General features: G+C 37.5%; 1 protein-coding gene across 19 annotated transcripts in view; it reads right to left on the bottom strand.

Annotated features, from left to right (window-relative positions):
* NPY5R (neuropeptide Y receptor Y5) overlaps positions 1–23,603 on the bottom strand; it is a 170,267-nt gene that overhangs the window by 83,162 nt on the left and 63,502 nt on the right. For 9 of the 19 annotated variants that reach the window (XR_008912949.1, XR_008912946.1, XM_056802841.1 and 6 more), the window contains one exon: positions 18,097–18,228. The gene's annotated coding sequence lies outside the window, so the exon portion shown is untranslated. Of the gene's footprint in view, positions 1–4,086; positions 6,072–6,223; positions 6,413–6,750; positions 6,828–18,096; positions 18,229–23,603 lie in introns of those variants that run through there. The other 10 variants (XR_008912947.1, XR_008912942.1, XR_008912943.1 and 7 more) reach the window with 6 other exon arrangements.

Genomic DNA, 23,603 nt, shown 5'->3' with positions numbered 1-23,603 from the left:
GTGGGTCCTCAAATAAGGGAAGTGATGGAAAGCAATCATTTTGAAGAAAAGCTGAATAAAGTTGAAGGAGATGTATGGAAATCATTTTAAAAAACAAACTAAAACTGTTTGGGAAAATGCAAGATAGCTAATTACCAAGAAATTAAATGGTCTTCTTAAAAACTACAAAGTTATGGACTATAACAAGTTGCTCAAGGCCCATTTCTTAGATTTAGATCTAAGATTTCTTCCCTGAAAACCTAGATGTTTACAGGTATGAACATAGGGAAAACTTCCATCAAAAAATCTCCACAATGGGAAAACAAAATCAGGGCATCCTGGATGAATACTACCAGATGTTGAAGAAAGACATTTCATAAGTGAAATATCGGAAGAAATCTTCAATAATTATATTTTAAGTAAGTGAAATGAGTAGGATTTCTAGGTGTAGGGGGAGATTTTTAAAAAAGATTCCTGTGAAAAACCATGGGAGAAAATCTAAAGTCATATTTTCATTCAAAAAAGTTTCACCTATTTTTTTATGGGTGTGACAAAAAACCCTAAAACAACTTTGTTGTTGTCATTGTTGTTTCATGTAATCCACTCCTTCATCAACAGGCTGGGCCAAAGTCCTGGGATAAAGGTGAAACTTTGGCTGATCTAGACCTCACAGGGTTTGTGCATTGACAGTTTTTAGTTATTGTCTGATAACTACGGTGGGGATGTTGTTTTCTAAACTCAATCACTATTTTAGTTGAATGGCAACCACAGGTAGTTACTTTTGGGTGTGGGGATCTTAAGAATGTCCTTCCATATGAATGGTTACCCTGGAGGGGTAGATAGCCACAAAGACTTCTTTGTTCACAAAGATTCATCATTTAACATGTAGGACTCTGCCCTTCTTAAAGAGGATAAGTCAAAGAAGAGGCTGGGAGAAAAGAGGAGTGGAAGCTTTCTTAAGCCACAGCCTTTGTATCAGTTGGCTGTGAGCTGTATCAGACAGGCCAAAGAGCTCATAACATCCAAGATTTAAAGCTATATATTTACATCCTTTCAAAACAGGCAGCAGTCATATCCTGGACCCCCAGCTTGCTATTCTTGGGATAAAAAGGCTACCATCGTGTAGCCCAATGAGCCAAGAATCCCACACCTGACTGGGGTCTGTCTGGTGGGAGCTGTCCTGCCACTGAGCCCACCTATGGAAGACTGCCTGGGTATCGTAACTGCTTCAGATACCCAGCCCTGCCACTTAGGCTATATAACTTTGGGTAAGTCGCTTTCTTTCTCAGGATCAAATTTCCTTATCTGTTAAATAAAGGGGTAAATAATTTTAGGTCCCTTCTAGCCCTGAATATATAAGTTCATATTTGGGGGGTGGGAATGCTTCAGGGAATTTAAACATTTTTGTAGACTCCTCTCTTGTAATTTTCAGCAGGTAGGTATTAGTTTGGAGATGTGAAAACTACATCCTTCTACCCATAGAATTTAAAATGCTGAGGAAAAGCAAGAGAGGTGTCCAGGCATGGTGGATCAGAGATCTGGCCTCAGAATTAGGAAAACAGGTTCTGATCCTATCTTAGCTACATATAGTACTAAAGGGTCCTTTGCAGGTCTACTAAATTCTTAATACCCTCTAAGCAACTTGAGGGGCAATGAAGATTTGTGAATCGCAGAAGGGATGCCACCAAGTGATTTCCTCACTGGCAGCTTTTCCAGGGGGGAGGGGGGAAGGAGGGGAGGGAAAGAAAAAAAAAACTTAAACTGAAATGGCTCAGATTCCGCATATTTTTAATATTTGCCCCAAATACATGGTGTAGTATGCTGCACTTGGGGCAGAATCCTGGGTATGACTCCCTGCTTCTACATTCAGCTGCTATGTAGCTGTACTGTACAAGCCACTTAAAATCTCAGTTCCAACATTCTCATTTTCAAAATAGAGATAAGAATCCTTGCACAAACTACTTCACAGATCTGGAAGGAATGTTCTTTGAAAATCTTAGGAAGAAATAGTGGAAAAAAGGGAATTATTATCTAGAAGAGATCCTATTCCAAAGTTATAGGTAGAGTGAAATTCCTATGGGGTGTAGTGTATGTGCCATTTTTTATGGTACTTAAAAAAACAAACAACCCAACATAAACTTGATTTGTTTATTCTCTTGGAAATGATTATGATGCAAAATCTACCTGTGGAAAGTTTTATTAGAACAAAATAAGGCAGCACTGTTTTGTGGAGTTCTTAGACTTTGGGGGCTCCAAATCCTTATATAGTTTTATAAACATAGGAATCAGGTTCTGAAAACCTAAGGCTAAGTCCCAATTCTGCTACATACTTGCTGTGTCACCTCATATAACTCAGTTAAATTCTCTGAACCTCAGTTTCTCAATTTGTAAGAGAGCAATAGGGAGTAATATTTATAGTATTATACAATCATGAGATTCAAATGGACTACAAAGGGGTTTATAAACCCTAAAGCAATATGCAAATAAACATAATCATATATAGATATATATTCCCAATAATTATAAAAAATCTTGCAAAAATAAAGGATATCCATGTAATGAACAAGCCAAATCTTTAGAAGTGAGAGTCAAAAAGGGATTAGAGCTTTACTATCTTACGTTTCTTTTTATAATTTTTTCCAGTTTCCCGAAATCTCTTCCTTCTCTGGTAAGCTTTATAGCCTTCGTTTTTGCTTTGAAATTGAAGGCTGTTTGTTTTGTTTCCATAAAATAGTTTATCTGTTAGGGTCAATATGTTCTACCAAATTTTTCCTCAAGAGTCACAGCTAGGAGACTGTCATTTCTATATTCACATAGATTGGGTCTTTCAGACTTAGGAAATTTTCAAGTTAACCTTTTTATTTATAGCAAATAGCCACCTTTTCTGTTTGTTTTTTTCTTTCTTTTGTTTTTTTTTTATTCACTCATCCACTCTCACTGACCCAGATTCTCTATAGTGAGGCCAGAACCAGAGGAAGTGGAGGGGGAGGGAGGCATTGAGTTCTATGGGAGGGAAAGGAAGGGGAGAGAAATGGACTAACAGAGACCAGGACCCAGACAGATAGAAGACACAGTCTAAGTGGTAGGTCAAAAGTGTGTCTAAATGTGGTTTTAGGTTTAATGCTGACCATTTAGCAAGTCAGAATTCCCATTCCAGAGGGTTGGGGCTTGGCTTTAAGGTTCACATAGAAAATAACTTAAAAAAAAAAAGATGTTTTAACTTTCTAGTCTGTATTAGCACTCCTAGATAGTTCTAGAGGAGGTAGGTGGTGCCATTGGGAAAAAAAAAATCTACTGGACTGGGAGTCAGGTAACCAGAGTTCTAGTCTTGGTTCTAACTTGCCATGGACTTCACTTCCCTTCACTTTCTCATCTATAAAGTGACCATTCTCCTAAACCACATGTAAAAGGTTGATCAGGAGAGCCCTATCAACTGGATGAGACTACTGGGAAGAGGCCATTTGTTGGGGACTTCAATTTAGAAGGAAGGTACCCTAGTTGTTTCCTAGATAGGCCAAACATCCCCATGGAGAGATTTAGCATCAAATAAGCCAAAAATCTAAGGGCAAGGGCTTCCTCAGGAGGGTGGGGTGGAGATGGGGGGAGGATTACTAGAGACATACCCCATTTCCCACCAGACGGAAGAACAGCTGTGTAGAAGTGGATTGCAAAATTCACCTTTGCTGCCTGGATCCCCTCAGGCCTTGAGAGCCACTGATTGTTTTATTTGGGGGGAGGGGAGGTGGGGTTAGGCTTTTCTTTTTCCTGCTCCACTAATGCTAAAGGATTCTTTCTCAGCCTTTCCAAAACTGCATCCAGGCACTTCTCTATTCTCCTGATGAATATTTAGGCTTTTTTTCCCCTTCTCTTCCTGCCTCTCCAGCCCTGGGCATCCTTCAGGTCTGCTATGTAGTGGAGGACATGTTTAACTGCATCTTGCCTCTTCCATGTCTTAGAGAATGGACTCAATATTCTCTAGGTGAAGAAGCTTTGATGTCACTGCTTCATCATGACTATGAAGGAAGCTTCTGCAGCTATCTAAGAACCCCTATTCCAAGGGCCTACATCTAGTCTTGGCTCCAGATTGGTTCTGGCAGGTCTGTATACCTGTTCATTTAGAAGAACACTAGAGAAGAGTCTCTGTTCTGAGAAGGGGCTGGAAGCCATCAAATTGGCCTTAATGCATAAAGATTCTTTCAGTGAGGCTCTTCCTACCTATCAAAGAAATAGCATCATCAAAATTCTTTGCCTCCTCAGTCTTTCCTCAGGAAACTGGAGGGAAATCCAACTTATACAATGAGACTCAACCTTATCAAGTTGATCAGTTTCTTCTGATCAGATCAAGCCTCTACATATAAAATGTAAAATCCCATGTCTCTTCTCCTCTCTCTTCTCTATCACATGAGCATAAGATCATAGGCATGATGCCATTTGTTCTTGAACAGTTGACTTATAAAATCAAATATATTATTTTGTGTTTCACTAGCACATAATTTCTATTTCCTAGGTTTGGGGCAAGTAGAAAGACTCCCCTCTCCCAGGTCAATTTTGCCCCTGTCCCCAGTTCAATGGCTTCAGAGATTTCTGCATTAGATTTTTTTTCTACAGTGACTATATTTTCCAAAAGGGCAATATCAAGAACAACGACGACGAAACAATAACAACCACCACCACCTCTACCACTAAACAAGGACACAGCCTGACGAGGGATGTTCCTTTACAAAACTTTAAGTTAAGAGGTTGTTTCTCTGTTTTGTTTTTTTTTAACTGGGGCTATCCTACACAATCTAAGGTGTAGAGACCCTCTAGATAACTTTAGAAAGTGCCAATATGGCAATAATGGAAGAAAGCTTGATCATGGATAATCTATAAAATTATAATAAACACAACTTGAACATTTCTTCCTGAACCAAAATCAGGATACTTGACCCAACAAAGAGTATTCCTTTTTATAAAACGTTTTCCTTTCTTGAGTTCAAGGATAGTCCTTGAAAATACAGAAAATAGGGTCATCAGAAGTATGGATGAATGACTTTGGAACAAAGTAATTTTTAAATTATTATTTCAGATTTACTTTTCTAACTATGTTTTGCTTAGGCTAATGTTAAAATTCATTTTCATTCCTTGAGCACACACTGACTGGTAAGAGGCCAGGGAAACAACTGGGTGTATGCTAGGGAGCAAAGGAAGCTGTCTGGGAAAGAGGCAGTGCTGTTTGGTTACCATGCCATATGTCCCAGATTTCCTGGGACAGTCCCAATTTCAAGGAGAGAATGGGTACTTTTAACTAGGGCTTACCAAGTAATATCCTTTGTCAGACCACAAATTCTGATTTTGGGCATGGGAAAATGTGTTTCCAGTAGGTATAGAAGAAGAAGCAACAAAGCAAGAGCACATTGATCTGAATTCTAGTCCCCATTCCGCCAAAGGTTAATTTTACTGTTCAATACACAATTTGCTACATTGGGGATTTTAAGTTCTCTTCATGCTAAATTTTTTAAATTGCAATTGATATTTCTCTATCACCCGCTATTGAATGACACATGAATCTTGATATATATAAACCATGCAATGGGAGGCAGTAGTAACACAGTGTGATTTTTGGAAGGGGGCTGCGGGGGTGGAGGAGGAGAGAAGTCACAAGTTGGCTTGTTCTTGCATGCTGTAGGAAGGTCCAGCTTATGTGTTGTGTGGCAAGACAGGCTCATGCACGTCCAATCATGCAGTGAAATTCTCAATGTGTAGCAGATTGTTCAGTCAGTTGAGTGCCAGGTGTCACTTGGTAAATATTATTTTTTTTTCTAATCCCATTGCCTAAGATGTTTTGTAGTTTGAAGATGCTGATATACATTCCTTAAATTCTTACAAATGTATGCCTCACAAATGCATTGATCCTTTGAATAATCATAGAGCTATCTTTTAAGTCCAGAGATGAAACTTTATTCATCTAGTTAAGAAAGCATATGAACTTTATTTTGGTGACAAAATAGATGCTCAGGATAAGGCTTGGACCCTTCACTTGTTCTGTATGTCTTGTATTAAGTTACTAACTGGCTGGACACATGGATCTTGTCACATAACATTTGTAGTTCCTATGATTTGGAGAGAACAGAAAGACTATTCAATAGATTGCTATATTTGCTTAACAAATTTATCAGGAATTTCTTCCAAATCTAAACATACTATAAAAATCCAACTCTACCATAAGCTTTTAAGATCTCTGTTTTACATAGTGAAGAACTACCTGCATTGAAACTACCAGAAACTTGGAACTTGGATGAAGATGAAACCGATGATTCAGATTATACTGAAGAGGCTCGGCATGACAAGGTAGGAGACCAGCAATGTGGTAATTCTCCCATTTGAAGTAACTTTTCCATCCTCAGATCCTCATTGAATAACTCAAATAGACCTCAGGAACCTTGCTCATGATCTTATCCAAAAAAACATTAAGGTAAACCTTTAGCTTCTATAGAAAAGGGATGGAATCTCCTATAAGAGGGCACTAAAATATGTTCCAAGCATGACATTTCTGTCAAGGATAAAGCAGGGAAATATTCTTGGTACATCTGGGGACCTGAAAGTGATTGCTCTTTCCTAGTATTATAACTAGTGTACCAAATACTGCTGTATTATCTGTGAATGGGAGAGCAGTGACAGAAATAACCACTCGGTTAAAAAAAAAAAAACTAGCCTCAAAAGAAAGAACCAATTCCCCAAATGAAAATTGTGGTAAGTCAACCACTAGTAGTCCTGAACAAATTTTCTTACCACCGTTGCACATTAAACTTGGTTTAATGAAAAATTTTGTCAAGGCGATGGATCGAAATGGTGCAGGTTTTCTTTATCTGAAAAATAAATTTCCAAGAATCAGTGAAGCTAAAAACAAAGTGGGGGTATTTGTGGGTCCTCAAGTAAGGGAAGTGATGAAAGACAAACATTTGGAAGAACAGTTGAATAAAGTTGAAGGAACTATATAGAAATCATTTTAAAAAGGAAACCAAAACTTCTTTGGGAATCTACAAGGCAGAAAATTATCAAGAAGTTATCAACAAATCTTCTCAAAATCTATAGTTATGGGATGCAACATGTCACTCAAGATCTATTTCTTGGATTCACATTTGGATTTTTTCCCAGAAAACCTACATGCTATTAGTGATAAGCACAGGTAAGGCTTCTATCAGGAAATCTCCACAGTGGAAAAGTAATACCATGAAAGTATATTGGCTGAGGAGGAATTTTCCTCAGGTGAGATGAGGCGCAACAGAAAATCATCAGAAACTATATTTTAGGTAAGTTAAATAGCATAGTTGTTTAATAAAAACTATTTTCAAAAATATCCAAAACTGATTCCTACGAAAACTAGGTAGAAGACAAAATCTGAGGCCACTCTTTAAACAAATACTGATGATACTGTATACAGATCTCATGATTTATGAGTATGACAGAAAAAAATGCCCAATTGATTTATTTTGGTGGTTTGGTTTTGTGTGGTCCCAGGTTGGACACTTCACTGCTCTAAGGCAATACTTGCCATGAAGGTGTTGAGTGAGATGATCTCAAGGATTCCTTCCAGCTTTAAATAAAGTCTTTTGTCTAACATTTTATCAGATGATTTGTGTGTGACTAAAAGTTTCCTGTAGTTAAGATGTGCAATGCCACAGGAGATCTATTATAGACCTGGGGATTTTCAGAAAGCTATGCAGTACCGAATGCAAAATTTGAAGTAAAGCATGAGGTCTCCCCTTTCCTCTTTTAATCCTCACAACAACTCCATGAGGCAAGCACTGAAAGTATAGTTATCTTGATGTTCATATGATTTCGAGGTCATCTGGCCAAGCTTCTCACATTTTATAGAACAAAAAGCCAAGGACTTAGGATGTAAGTGACTTGAGGTCTCACAGACAGCAAAAAGCAGAGTCAAAGTCAAATATAAAACCCACATGGGGAAAATGAGGCTGGAAAGGGCAATGTAATTGTTTTAGTTCACACAACTAATAAAAGACAAAAATGTGAAACTGAGAGCTTTTTTTTCAATTCATTAAAAAATAATGATAAGAAATTTGGAGTCTCTCTCAGCCAAGCAGCTGATAGCCCAGTGGATAGAGTGCTAGGCCTAGAGTTAGGAAGTCCTGAGTTCAAATTCATCCTCAAATGCTTACTAGCTGAGTGATCCTAGGCAAGTCACTTAATCACTATTTGCTGCAGTTTCTTCAACTATAAAATGTGGGTAAATAATGGTATCTACCTCTCAGGGTTGTTGTGATGCACTCTATAAATGCTGATTCCCTTCCTCTCCATCCACATTGCCTGTCACCTGCTGTCTCCTCTGGATAAATCTTTTCACAGCCAATAAGTCAGTTGTAAGGTAATACTCAATAAACTAAAAAAATTTTAAGTGCTAATCTTCTAATTTTATCATTGCTTTAATCAGAAATTCAAAAAGGAAAACCTTCTAAGATTCAAAGAAAAAACTGTCTGAAGGCAGCATTAAGGCTGATGGCTACTTTTGAGGAGGAAGCTCTTCCTGACGCTTCCCAACTCCTATCCCTCCTCTCCTGGAGATAATAGGCTGCTGTTCATTTGATTTCTGTCTCTGCCATTGCCAACTGTGTGATCTTAGTCAAGGCACTTTTTCCTTTCTTCAACTATGAAGTGAATGGACTAGCTGAACTCTAAGAACTCTTTATTTTGGGTTTATCCTTGACACCATTTTCTCCTCCATCCTTTGCTGAACTCTTTAGCTAAAGAAAAAGGAAGGCTGATGGAAAGAGTGGGGAAAATGATGAATGTAGAGCTAGAAAGCCAGGTGATCCAAGGTCCTCATCTCACAGATGATTAACCTGAGGACTGGAGAGGTTATGTTTACATGTATGTTAAGTTTATGACTTACCCAAGGTCATAGTTGAGGTCTGACTGAACCCAAGCCTTCTGACTCCCAATCCAATACTCTTGATGCCAGGTTACCTGGAGTTTTATCCCCATTCTGCCACTATCTCAGACTCCCCCCACTCCAAATCTACTCCTACAATTGTGGTTGCTACTACCCTCCTCCTTAGCACTCTGTATATATTTGGTATTTACTCATCTGTATACTTGTTCTTTTCCTTCAATAGAATATATACTCCTTGAGGGCAGAAATTATTTCATTTTCTTCTTTCCCCAGAGAGCCTGCCACATCTGAGGTACATAATGTATGTTTATTGAGTCAGTAGTAAATGAATGTTTCTATCCTCCAACAACAACTGTCTTCTTTAAACTGGCCAAAGTATCAGGACTGTAAAAGGAAGTTCCTTATACCTAACCAATATGTCTCTGAAGGCCCTGCCTCAACTCACACATCCCAAGCTCAGAATGGCAGCATAGTAGATTCCAGATTGGCTGTTCAGGGTTAAACAGAAAGAGCATTCAGGGCTTCATTCATAAAGTTTAGACTTTAATATCTCCCAAGGCCTTATCCTAGCACCTGTTATTATTATTTTTAACCACAGTTAACTTGCTTTCCTTATGCATTTTTCTTTTGCTTCCATCACTTTTTTTCCAGCAAAAGATATATATTTAAAATAATTTATTTACAAAACTGTATCTTAGCAACAGTGGCACAGTGTTATCTAAAGCAAACCAAAGCACTTGGTCATAAACTATATAAGCAAAGCCATTTAATGTGATCAGCTTAGTTTTCCTGAGATACTAGGAGTCCAAGGTGTTGCTGAAGATTAAAGGCAAATTTTTCAAACCTAAAATGTTTCATCATTGAACCTGATATTCAACAGATGGTATCTATCCTTCGTAATCTTAAATTCATACAATTTTAGGGTAGGGCAAGACCTTAGGGATAATCTGATGTTGGCTCTTCACAGTACAGATGAGAAAACTGAGGCTGCAAAGGATGGATCTGACTTACCCAAGGTCACACAGATAATTAGAAGCCAAACTGGAAGTAGAAGCCTGGACTGCTCACTCTTCAGACCAGTTACCCCAGTGGCTATTTTGTATATATCTCTTACTTCACTGGGCATGGGGTGGGGGAAATATCTTCTTAAAAGGAGGCTTCTAGGAATTTAACTGTTAATTAATATGTCCTTAGTAAAAGCTTTAGTGAATCCATTGTTAAGTTATGAGTCTATCTTCTTTTCTTCCTGAGAACTTGTAGTGGGAGGCCCAAACCTCCATCTCTCTGTCCCCATTCTACTAGTGAGGCCTGACCCACTCCATTGCAGGCTGACCCACCATTAAGCACCCGCAATGGATTTTCACTGATCTATGCCAATTTCTCAGGCTTAATCCCCCTTGTGACCAAGGGCACACATTTTTTCGAACTTGAGTTCCAGCCTATATCCACTGAACAGAGTGCAACTAATTGTCCCAGGTGCTGATGGGCTGATGGATCCCATGCCCTCAGCCTCATTAGAATGACATTCTAACAAACTTAGCTAACCACTTTAAACAAGAGGCTCAACAATTATTTCATTATAAGTACAAAGGAGGCGAAAACCCAGGTCCTGAGACGGAAACCACTTGCTCAAAAAGTCATAGAACATCAGACAACAATCTCACACTCACTAAAGCAGTGACTGACAAGGGATTAAGTCTCTGAGACTGAATTTTCAGTTCATTATTCTGACTACTCATCCCGCCTTGCTCATGTTTTTGTAAATATATGTGGCAGGCAAGATTTGAAATCAAGCATTGTCTGTTATGGCTATTAGGCAATCTATATAATGACTGAAAGTCATAGATAATATGAAAAATATTGATGATGTGATCAAAGCATTTCATGCAAGGAATGCTTGGTTCTTTTACACACTATTGATAAATGGTTAGGGAGCCTGCACTATCACTATAGAAACTGTTGTTTTATTTTAAGAAAAAATTAATTCATATGAAATCACAAGTAACTTTAGGTACTAACCAGAATAAAGGCAATATAAATAAATAATTGTAAAATAAAAGCAATTTTATCATTTTCAGTGTTATAGGTATGAAGTGACTGAAAAAGAAAGTGAATTATTACAAAAAAGACAAATTTAGGTAGTAGTTAACATCAATCAAAACTTCTACACTTTAGCCTTTGGTTACATTCTGACCATGTCAACCCCCTGCTAAAAAGCTTTCATGGCTCCCTATTACCTATTTCTGGGATAAAACACAGTCTTCTGCCTAGAATTGGCTTTAAACCCCTCTGTAATTTGGTTTTAGACTATCTTACCAGACTGATCTCACATTTTCCCCCTCACAAGCAATATTACAAACAAACTGACCCAGTTGACCCCTGAATTAGACATTCTTCCTCCTACTTTCTTGCCTTTTGTACAGGCTGCCCAGGACCTAGGCAGTTTTCTTCCATATCACCTTCACTTCTAGGAACCTGTTGGAATAGACTTCTTCAAGGCTCAGCTTAAGTAAACCATCCTGATACATGCTTTCCTGATCTCTCTGCTTTTAGATCTCTCTCCCCACCAAATTACTTTATATTTTGCATTTCCTTATTCATATTTTTGCAATGCCTCCACCAAATTCCTTCTCCCAAGCTTCATCATGGTGTGGTGATAACTTGGGATTTTTGAAACTGCCAGTAGAGCACTAACTTTTGGAGGGCCTACCAGCCTGGAAAGACTTCAAATATGGCCCTTCATTGGATTCTTGGTCCATGGAGACCCAGCCTGGCTAAGTTTGGAGAGATTCATTAGTGGAAGGGCTAGATACCATGTAATAAAGTTTGGATCATGGCAGCAACTTATTATACCATTCTATATCAGTAGAGGTATGGTAGACTCAACCTGACTCAGGCCTGTCCCTAATTAATTTAGGTCTGATACTAGAACAAAATGAGACACTCACAGGTCATTCAACTCTTAACAAAAGCCAGATCATAGAAAGGCTACAGCACTCAGTCTGCGTAGATGGTCTCCTTCATCTCCAAACACAAAACTGGGAGAGCAGGATATGATGACTAATGTGATCTTGGGATATCTGCCAAGTCAGAAGCACCTTGATTCCACAGAGGTGGGACTTTTTAAGCCTTTATGTGACCAGGATGTCATAATACTGTGGCCTAAGGCCATTAGAAAGCTGCTAATAAGCCTATGGTTTGAGTGTAGGCTCTATGAACCATAAAATCTTGATGACAGATTCTTTGTCTTTCATAGAAATAGCTTAACCTACATACATGCCTAGGTGGGGAGGAAGTATCCACACGAATAAAATAATGGATTTGTTGTCATATCAAAATACATTTTCTAATAATAACCTACTGAGGTAGGATAGTTATTACCAATTATTCTTCCCATCCACAAGCTCTGGTCCAGACACAATGGCCTATTTGCTTTTCCTAAAACAGATATTTACATGCTTTCCTATTTGCTGTTTCTTATGCCTGGAATTCACTTCATCACCATAACCTTTTGGAACCTTGGTTTCCTTCAATGTTCAGCTCAAATTCACCTTCTACATGAAGCCTTCCTGAACTCCTTCTCCTCAGTTATTAGTGTCCTCCCTCTAAAAACTACTTTTTTTAAATATTTCTAATGAAGGTCCTCTTTGTTTCTTTTGTTGTTACATTCTGAATGCTTAGCATAGTACCAGCCTGGCAGATAGTAGGTGCTTAGTAAATGCTGAGTGATTGGCAAAGAGGTATTTGAGGGTGTGACAAGAACAAGTCTCTTCACCTTTGTATGCCTTCCAACTCAAAATCCTGCATTTCTTTATTATGGAGGAAAAACTTCCCCCTAGGGGGAAGGTGACTTGTTCCAGGTCACACAGCCCATTATTGGAAGCATTTAGCCAAGAAATGAGATAAGTATTCTCACTGCTGGCCCAACCTGCTTTCCATCAGACTCCATAGGATCCTAAGTGTCTGCAAACATATTGGGCTCTTCAATGGATTGTAAGGACGCACTTGCAGCCATAGACTTTGATCACATGCAATGTCACTCTTTAACAATGACAACCTTAACATGAAAATATGCAATCCATTACAAATTAGTCACGCTTACACACACATTACATTTTCAGAGTTTATGTTGACTTCATGATTAGGAAATAACAGTTTGATCCACAACTGCCAGGGTATGGAAGGAATCAGATCATAGATTTTTCTTCATTTCTCCACCCCTTTCCCATCTCCTACCTTTTAGGAGATAAATCTGAACTTCATGGGTAGATAATAATAATAGTTTGCATCTAAAAAATACATTGTAGTTACAAAGCACTTTACCTCACCTGATCCTCACAAAAATTAAATAAGGTAGGTTCATTTTGTAAAATTTAGAACTGAAACAGACCTTATAAATTTCCTTCTCATTTAACAAAAGAGAGAACTGAGGCCTAGAGAGGTTAAATTAATTTCTCCAAGTTCAATGTTATATTGACTACATCATATTAAAGTATTATTATGACTTCATTTTACACAGGTGGGGAAAATGAGTGTCAGGTGAAGTGACTTATCTAATGTGGTAGAGCAGATAGGTTTTAAAAAAAGAATTCAAATCCAGTTGTTCTGGCTACAGATCTAGACCTCTTCTCACTGTACCATGTTACCTCTCAAAAACTGTCATAGCCTCAAAGGCATTTGAACTCATAGGCTCTTGTTTCCAAAGCCACTGGCTTTAACCCCTGAGCTACCAATTAAAGATACTCAACTTTTCAATTATTTTCCTTGATCTTAGCTCTAAATGCATGAGGCTGGGTGTCCTGCTCCATTATAGATGGCTCTTTCTAGTCTCTTCTCTTATGGCCAGGATTATTATTTGCTGATTTATGCTATGTGAGTTCTTTAAAAAAAAATTAAAATTAAGAAGGCTATTTCCACTTTGCTTTTTCTTATTTTTTAGTGGGGAGCCTATAAAAATCCCATCACCAATACAATATTTTATTTTCAATATGCAATACCTATCATTTCTAGATAAGATGTATTTTTCCTGAGTAATCCTTAGAGTTGCCACTTTCATTTTCTAAGGAATGTCTCTGTCAGGAATGTCAGCTTGTATACCTTCACATCTATCCATTCTATATTGGAAACCAAGGAAAGTGGACTGCATGGGAGAAGAGGCCATAAAAACAGGAAGAAAGAATCCCAGATTTGATCAAATCTTGAGGAAGGGTTGGAGATGATAAGAAATGTCTAGGCCCTAAAGAGGCCATTGTTTGCTATCTTTGTGAAACCCAAGTTGGCAGATGCCAATAGAAATGAAAGGAGTCAAGAAGGAAAATATGGGGAAGGGGAGTGTTAGAAACAGTAGAAATACAGAGTTTATTTTTAAGTTTGGATATGAATAATGAAGGGAATAAGATAAATTAGTATATAATTTATTTACTACTAAAAGAATTAAAATTAAATTAAAAGAATACAGAGGCTTCTCAGAATCTTCTCTCCTACCTGCTCATGTACCTCCTTTTGAATACTGTCCATTATTCTATTGTGCCCTCTAAGCACCCATTCTATTAGACCAGGATCTTCCCTTAAGAAATTGACTTATACTTAATTTTCTCTGTTACCTGTTTTTTTCTCTGAAAAGACAATAAGATCATTATAGGAAGGATCTATGTCATTTTTGTCTTTGCAGACCCACTGGCTGGCACATAATAGGCACTTATTAAATGCATATTCAAGTGAACTGAATGAGGGGGAAAAATATAGTTTTAAAATGAAAGGTTGAACTAGTAGAGCTTTTTGAGATGGAAGAATATCTAGCTATACATATTTAAGTGTGGCAAGAATAGTTTATGGAGAAGAAAATTAATGATGCTCAAAGAACAAAGGTGGCTATAGGTATTTATTACAAAGAACAAAGGTAGAGCTAATAAGAGCAGAAAAAGGGATAGGGGATGGGGTTGATGTGAAAGACAGAAAGGCTGGCATTTCAAGGAGAAGGACCAGCCTTTGATCTGACATGGTCACCTCCATGTTCAACAAGGGAATTATTATACCTTCCTTACTGGTGCTATTAGCACTACTGTCCTTTTCACCAGTGACCATATCAACTCTCAACCTTGGATCATTTTTTAAAAATTCTTTTTCTTCTGCATATGAATCCTCAAACATCTTAAGAGTAGATGCTTAATAAATGTTTATTGATTGATTAAAAATATAGAACCAAGGTCTATCCAGCTCTAAAATTAATGGTACCTCTAAAAAAAAACACCTGTTTGATATTACATAAGAATGAAAGGGCCTCTGAATGATCTGCAGTCAATTTTCCTTCTACAGACAGCTTCTTTTATATCACTACATCATCTTATTTCTGTTCTCTTTGTCTTAGATGACTACCATTAGGCATAGTGTTTCAGGCTGTGCTTTGCAGTATTATTATGATAAAACTCAACTGAATAATCAAACTGACTGAGAAATGAGAAATAAGAATGTGAATGAAAGTGAATAAACTAAACTTATGAGTTTATTGATAGTAAAGCTTTCTATATTTTTAGCAAGTTTTAGAAGCTAGAGCAACAAGGGTTATTAGAAATCATTTAATCCAACCGCTAGATTCAAGAGTTTTAAAATTTAAAACATTTTAAAAAATTGAAGCCCAGAAAATTTAAATGACTTCAGAGGATCATAAATTTAGAGTTGAAAGGGTCCAGAGAGGTCATTTACCTAAATATTTCAGTCAAGAGACCTAGAGAGGTTAGTTAAGTGACTTGACCAACAGCCTGAAAAAGGAAGCTGGGCTGGGATCTGACCTTCCAGGTCTCTTTCTGCTGCATAGTGCTTTCATGTGAATGAACCATGATCATATTCTTGATTTTGAGAGTCTAGAATCCTATTGTCACTCAATGAGATTGGGGAAAAAAAGAATGCTTGCTTTTGTATGTAACAACTCTCTTTTTAAAAGGAAGTGTATCTAGGCCATTGTATTAACAATGACTTAAAACAATTTCATCCAACTGCAGTCACAAAATAAAGATATGAAAGAAGGTGTCATAGCTCTTGTCTATCTAATCAACCCTGTTGTATTTATTTTGATACTCTACAAATAAGTCTTTGATTGGATTAATCACAATACCACCAGGGGGCACATCTCCTCTTGCAGAGTCCAGTAACACACATTGAGTCAATAATAGTGTTGGAGTCATTTGAGTTGAAGTTTTAATCCATGCAACTTTGCTGAGGGTGGTGTTCTCTGTGGTCGCATTCACAATTTTCTCCATGTTTTTCATGGTCAGTGCTTGGCTTGTTCATTCACAGACAAACATCATTGTGACTGATTTAACAGAAAGATCAGAAGCTGTGATTTGTCCTCCTCTAATTAATTCTTAAACTTTTAATAGAATGAAACAGAATTGAATTAACTTGTCTGAGCAAAGAGTCTAAGACTCCTGCCTAGTAGTTACAATGGGAATTTCCAGTTTGATGCTCTTTAAAAACTGTACTAAGTGAATGTTTATTAGTTCTATGCTGACTTCCACATGCAGTCATCAATTATACCACCCTGAAAATGCACTTTCTTTTACGATTGTGTTATAAAAATACAAAACATCTACCATGCACAACATTTGCCAAGCCTAATTATTGTAGGACTATATTCCATTTGATGTTTCAAATTCAGTGTTGTGAGTTAATCTAGAAGCAAAATCCTTCTCTGTGGACATGTGTTCTATGGAGGCAGAATGATGTGCATCACTTTTCAAATATATTAAATATTTTTTAGATGATGTTGACATGTTGCTTTATTTTCAGTGATTGAAGAAAAATATGCTTCTCAATCTAGGATAAAATTCTTTTAGGAAAAATTATCTGACTTTAAGATACCGAAATGCATTTTCAAAGGATCATAGGACCATAGATTAAAAGGAAGAAAAGATTTTGGAAATCATCTAATCCAACTTGGGCATTTCAGTCTCTGCTTCTTTGGATTGAAGAATTCAAAAAACAACCATTTGTTGTCTACTATATACAGGTCCCACAGCTAGTTTAGGGGAGGAACATAGAGGAATTAGAGAGAGGCCATATAAAGTAGTGGTTCAGATATGAGACTAGACTTCAAAGATAGTGGTGGTTCTTGGAATGACAAAGAGATCAAATTTGAAGTAAAAGAAGAGGAGAAGACTACTAACAGTGGTCACTTCTGATCAAAAGATTCATTTTATTAAGGCCTACCCTTAGTCTAAAGCAGTGTTGGCGAAGTTATTGGTACCTGTGCAGAGTCAGCACTCGGGGACCTGCTCTGTTCCTCTTCTTCCTAGCACCCAAAGACATTTTTTGCATGCCCTGCCCCTTTGTCTAGTCACCCCAAATGAGCACTTCCTCTCTCTACTCTCTGGGGTAACGGGGTAGGTAGGGGTCGAGGGAGCTCACAGGCAGCTTGAAATTACAGTCTGAGCACGCAGATTTGAAAAACTTTGCCAAAACTGGTCTAAAGTAACTGATCTCTGATTTAGATTCCCCTTTTAAGATTGGACATTTGAGATAGTGATACATTTTTAAAATGTTATTGTTGCCTTTTGTTTTTATACTATGGTAATTTCCTCTTAATCACTTATCTTGACAAAAAGAAAATATTTAAACAAAGTCAAAAGGCATGGTGACCATGGCTGATCATGTTCTGCGCAGCCCCCTACCTCGTCTGCCAAGAGGAGGAAACATGTTTCATTTTCAGTTCTATTTTAAAAGGTTGTTTGATGCAATTAAAAAAGTACTTTATTAATCTATATGGTCTTTTGGTTCAAAAGTATAGTGGAAAGAGATGTGGATAAGGAAGCAGAAGAACTGGGTGAAGTCCAGCTATCATTTACTACCTTGTGACCTTAGATAAGTCTCTTCACTTCATGAGCTCCCATTTTTTATAAGTAAATGGGTATAATAATACTAGCTTCACAGAGATATTATGAGGAAAGTGCTTTATGAACTGCAACCTATTGTACACAATGAGTTATTGTTATTATGGCCTTAATTCATCTCTAGCGATCATTGATTCGGTTAGAGTTGAGGCTTGGTTGATTTCTGTGCAAGCCAATTAGCTATTCACATTAACCCCAAACCAGTTGTGGGTCAAATATGTGCCATTGGTTGTGAGTTTTGATCAATCAGCCTAAATCCCAAATCACTAGTAGAAATGCATGACCTGCTAATCATTGCTCACATGATTAATCTGTACACAAAAGCCAGCATGTTCTTACCTCACCTCCTACTCAAAGCCAGTTCAGTTCTAACTCAATTCTAAAGATGCAGGGCCTGATCCTGGCAGATATTGGGGATGGGGTGTCCTCCGTGATGTCCGGCAGCGCAGGCCACGTGTGGCTGACCCAAGCCTGAGATACAAAATTAAAAAATCATAGAATTTTAGAGTTAGAAGCGACCTTAATGGCCATCTAGTACATTCCATGCATAAAAAAGAATTTTCCCTATGATATAGCTAAAGATCATCAGTGGTCTAGCTTGTTTGAGAAAATTTGGCAGATGACTTGAGTGTTTCATTTAGGAATTACACAAGTTAATTCCTTGGTGACCTTAAATTAATATATATCAGTCTTTTAAAGTGATTTCAATATCACATCTTTCAATACCCCAATTTTACAAATAAGGAAACTGAGATGTTGGGAAATTAAATGACATGGCAAGGTTACAAAAGTCATATCAAAGGCAGAATTTGAACCTAGTCATCTGACTCTAGAACCAGCGCCTCTTTGACTTGACACTGAGCCATGAGGGAGTCTAATCATTCAACTAATTTGAAATTCATCTATTAAAACCATCCAACCCATGTCTTTCTACCTTTTCCATAAGAAGAGTTAGAGAGAAGTTCAATCAGTTAGTTACTTAAGTGAATATATTATAAAAGATTTTATCTAGTATTTACAAACTTCTGGAGTAATTGATTAATTTTAGTCATTATTTTCTGGGAAGATAGAATTTTATCTAAATGATCCATTAGATGATACCATTATATGTGTCTTCCAAAGCAATGTTCTCAGAACAATGACAATTTGAAATCTTAAGGACAAATCACTAGTATCTGGCAAGTTGACATGCCCTGTATTTGGTCCTGGGACTTCCCCAGGGGCTCCGCTATACTATTGGTTGTACCCTGACCTAACCAGGCATCTAGGCTAATCTTCAAATGAAATCATACTAATTCTCAAGCCCACACATAGGTTCATGAAATACAGTATGTTGTACATCATTAGATTTGTATTCAAAATTTTGGTTCAAATCCCAGTCAATTACTACCTATGTAACCTTGAGTAAGTCATATTCTCCCTCTAAGTATGCTTCCTTAGTAAAATGATAATGGGATGGATTTTGCCTAAGAACCCCCCACCCCACTCATAAAATTCTCTGATTCTTTAATTCTTTGTTCTTCATTCAGCTTCCTCTTTGTTATTGTGTGAAAATATGTAGGATCATGGAACTTTGAACTCTACTCCACAGGGTGAAAAATCAAACTGATCATTCAAGTGCATCATTCGGAAGACATCATTCCCATTTTAGTGTCTCCTCATTAATCTCCAAATTTACCAACGGGTTCTCTCTCAAGCAAGATTGCAGTGTAGAAAACATGTTCCCTAAAAACTAAAGTAACTTTCCACTTCCAAGCAATTAGCCACAAGTGTTGGGAAAGTGGAATGGGTTCCAATGGATTAGGTACCTGCAATGCATAGCTCTGTCCACTGGGAGTGCAAAACTAAGCCCTACTGTCATAAATCATCAGGAAGCCCTGCCCTTTTGTGAGCTCCCTTGCAGGAGCACAGAGTAGCTTTTAAAGGTTTTAACTTTGAATGTTGGTTTCTTGCTCCACCCTCCTCTCCCAATTTAGTGTCTTTGCTCTGACAGATACCTTTACAAATTTAGACTTTCATTAGTTCCTAAGCACCTAAGGGAAATAACATTCATTAAATCTTTTTTTTAAAACAGTTAATAACCTGATCCTGTAAAAGTATAAGGTAATTAAAAATCTATCTCCAGGAAAAAGATAATTAAAATAAGTCTTTATCATTTTTAATAAAAATGGGAAAGTTATTAGTATTCATTCAGGATTCGAAACCCAATTGACTCAAAATTTAGCTTTGATGGAATAAACAAAAGAGTGATGGCTGTTTTGTTTGAGTTTGCTAGATGATTGAACTCTTGGGATAAGGTAAAAAGGGAATCACACCCAAAGTCAGTTAGGCACACAGATGTAGGGGCAAGCCTGATGCTTATCCCAGCTTCATCATTTACTGTGTGACCTAGGGCAACTCACTTGAGTGTTATAGGATTAAGTTTCTCCATTTTTAAAAGAAAGGGGTTGGACCAGATAACTGCTAAAGCCCCCTTTAGTCCTAAATTAATGATTACAGTAATGAAATCAAATCAACAATATCTGACTGACAAGTCATTTTTCAATAAGAAGATTGTTATTGTTGTGTCCAGGCATATCCAACTCTTCTTGGCCCCATTTTGGGATTTTCTTGGCAAAGATACCAGAGTGGTTTTGCCATTTCTTTTTCTAATTTATTTTATAGATGAGGAAACTAAGGCAAACAGGGTTGAGTGACTTGCCCTAAGTCACACAGCTAGTGCCTGAAGCCAAATATAAATGTGGGTCTCCCTGACTCAAGGTCCAAAGTTTTACCCCATGCTATCTAGTTGCTCCAGTAAGAAGATTAGTGAGGCTGAAATTTGAGGGATGTCAAAGGTAAAAGACCCATAATTTAAGAGACTGGGAAAGGTTTTGAACAACTATATTGTCAAATGTCAGGAGGAACCAATAAGAAATGAAATGGAAAAAAATGAAGTGAAATATCACAATTCTGTAACAGATCAGAAAGCAGAGTTTTGGTTATTGTTATTGTTTATAATTCTCAGAAACACTCAGGACACCAGAGCTGTAAGCAAGTAGCTGACACAGTGGATAGAGTGCTCCACCTGAGGTCTGGAAGACCTGAGTTTGAATGTATACTTAGCTGAGCAAGTCATTTACCCTTTTTCAGTCACAATTCCCCCCATATGTAAAATGTGGGTAATAGCACCTATGTATTGTATGAATGCTATTATTACTATCTAGTAGCTAAAGTGAAACTTAAACGTTAATAAATTAAATTTTCCTTGAAAAAATAGGTTAAATGACTTGCCCAATTACAGCTAGTGTCTGAAGCCAGATTTTAACTCAGGACTTCCTGACTCCTAAGCTAAGGTTCTATTCACTGTGTCAGCAGCTGATCCACTGGATGGGTCAAAGGGATTTAAGCCATTCACAACAGTGGCATTATGCAACATATAAAGGAAGCTCTTTGGAGAATTGTTCAATTATCTGATTGTTAAAAGTGCAGAGACAGGGGCTAAGCTGAGATGAAGCCCAGCAGAAGGTGGGGCACTCAGAGCACTAGGAGCTTCAGAAAAAAAAAGGATGACAAATAATCTCAGCAGCAGATCAAATAGATTCAACTAGTCCAGGTAATTCTTTCTCAATGAGATATTCCCATACTACCTCTTGACAATATCTGCCTAAGAAACTAGGAATGAAAAATGGAAAAAATCACCATTTTTCTGAATACAGAAGAATAGTGCATGACAGAAAATAAATTTCTTCAAAAAGTAATACCTATGATACAGCAATGGGCAATTTCTTTCCTTTAGAATTTTTTTTTTCAAGATACAACCTTAGTGGTTAACTTTTATTGACTTTATAACAAAAAGCAGGTCTTAGCTCAGATGTTTCCATATGATTAAAGAAAAGATCACAGGGTATTAGCAATACAGCTATTTGTAAAGGTGTCATTCAAAAACTTAGAAAAAAACCCTTTCTCTTTGATGGAACCCATTCTTTTTCTTGTTGAAAGAGAAGCAAATCATTTAATGAGGAGTAAGTGTTTACTATATGCCAAACACTTTTCTAGGTACTGAAAATACCAAAACATAAAAAAAATAAAGCTATCATTACCCTCAAGGAGTTTATGTTCTATTTGAGAAGGGGAATGCTACATGTACACAGTAAGTTCAGTGATACATACAAAATGAATATAAATCAATTATTGGGGGCTTGTTATTCAGTCATTTTCTATCATGTCTGATTCTTTATGTCCCCATTTGGGGTTTTCTTGGCAGAGATACTGGGTTTGCCTTTTCCTTCTCCAACTCATTTTACAGATGAGAAAACTAAGGCATACAGGGATAAATGACTTGCCCGGGGTCACACAACTACTAAGTGTTGGAGACCAGATTTGAACTCCTGAAGAGGAATCTTCTGACTTCAGGACAAATGCTCTATCCACTGTACCACCTGACTGTCAATATTGGGCACTAGGCTCTGACAATTAGGGGAAATCAGTAAAGATATCTTGCCTGACATGGCTTGAACAACTTCCTAAAAGCTATGGGTTCTAAGAACTGAAAGTGAGGAAGGAAGGTGTCTGTCATGGATAGCCTTGTGCAAAAGGATGAAGATGGGTGCAAATAGATCAATTTGGATGGAAGGGGAGTATATAAGGGGGCAGTAATGAGGGATAAACTTGGGAAGGGAGGCCGGAGTCAGATTTTCAGACTTAACTCGCCAAACAGAGAAGTCTGTTTTATCCATGAGAGTATATGAGGAAGCTAGTTAGCTTCCTGAATAAAGAACTAATATGGTCAGATCTATGCTTTAGAAATATCAATTTGACTGCTGGATGCAGCAAACTCGATTAGGAAAACTATTGCAAAAAGTTTAGGCAAGAGGTTATGAGGGATCAACTAAGTTGATGAAGGGAGTAATGAAGATTTGAAAGCAAGAGATCTTAGAAGGCAGAATTGGCAAATCTTGGCCACTGATTGGCTGTGGGAGGAAGCAGAGAACAGAAGCTGAAGACAGATGACCAGAAGAATGGTCGCATCCTTCCCACAAACAGGAACGAGAAGAATTAGAAGAAGCTTCAGGGAAAAGAAAAGGAGTTGCTTTGGACACTCTGAGTTTGGGCAATCTCTGGCTGTCAGAATACAGATGTCCAGGTGGAAAGGGGAGATGTGTGCCTATGTAGAGAAAATAAGTACCCAAAGGTCTAAGTACTGTGAAGATGGTTTGATGAAGTAGAAAGTGGGCCAAACAGAAAGCCTCCACCCTATTGCTGACTCTTCCCCAAACTCATTCTATTGTTTTAGGAAAATAATTTCCTCTCTCTCAGGCTCATCTACAGGATAAGGGGTGTAAACTGGATAATCTCTGAGGAGACAAAAGCTCAAAAACTATTGAATCCAATGCAACACAAGCAATTAAGTACAACCACATACCATGTCCTGTAGATGTTGGGAATACAAAAGCAAAATGAAAAGCATTTCCTGTCTGGGGTGGTAGTTCATTTTACTTTTTTTCATATATTTTCAAAATATTTTGAAAATTGCAATATATGCTATCCAGGTGGAAAAGGACCATCAAGAAAAAGTGGTTCTATATTTTTGTCAAGCACAAATTTTATATTCCTTTTGCTCAACTTTTTTAAAAAACCTTTACCTTCTGTCTTAGTATCAATTCTAATACAGAAGAGTGGTACAGGCTAGGCGATGGAAATTAAGTGACTTATCCAGGTTCACACAGATAAGAAGTGTCTGAGGCCAGATTTGAACCAATAATCTCTAGGTCTCTAGGCCTCTAGGCCTGGCTCTCTATCCATTGTGCTATCTAGTTGCTCCTCTCAGTTTCTTTTTAGAACTTGTATAATTTTATCTGCTCCAG

This window comes from Monodelphis domestica, chromosome 6 (genome assembly GCF_027887165.1).
Source record: "Monodelphis domestica isolate mMonDom1 chromosome 6, mMonDom1.pri, whole genome shotgun sequence".
In the NCBI taxonomy this organism is placed as follows: Eukaryota; Metazoa; Chordata; class Mammalia; order Didelphimorphia; family Didelphidae; genus Monodelphis; species Monodelphis domestica.
Note: the sequence above shows the minus strand (reverse complement) of the source record. Positions and strands in the feature narration are given on the sequence as shown.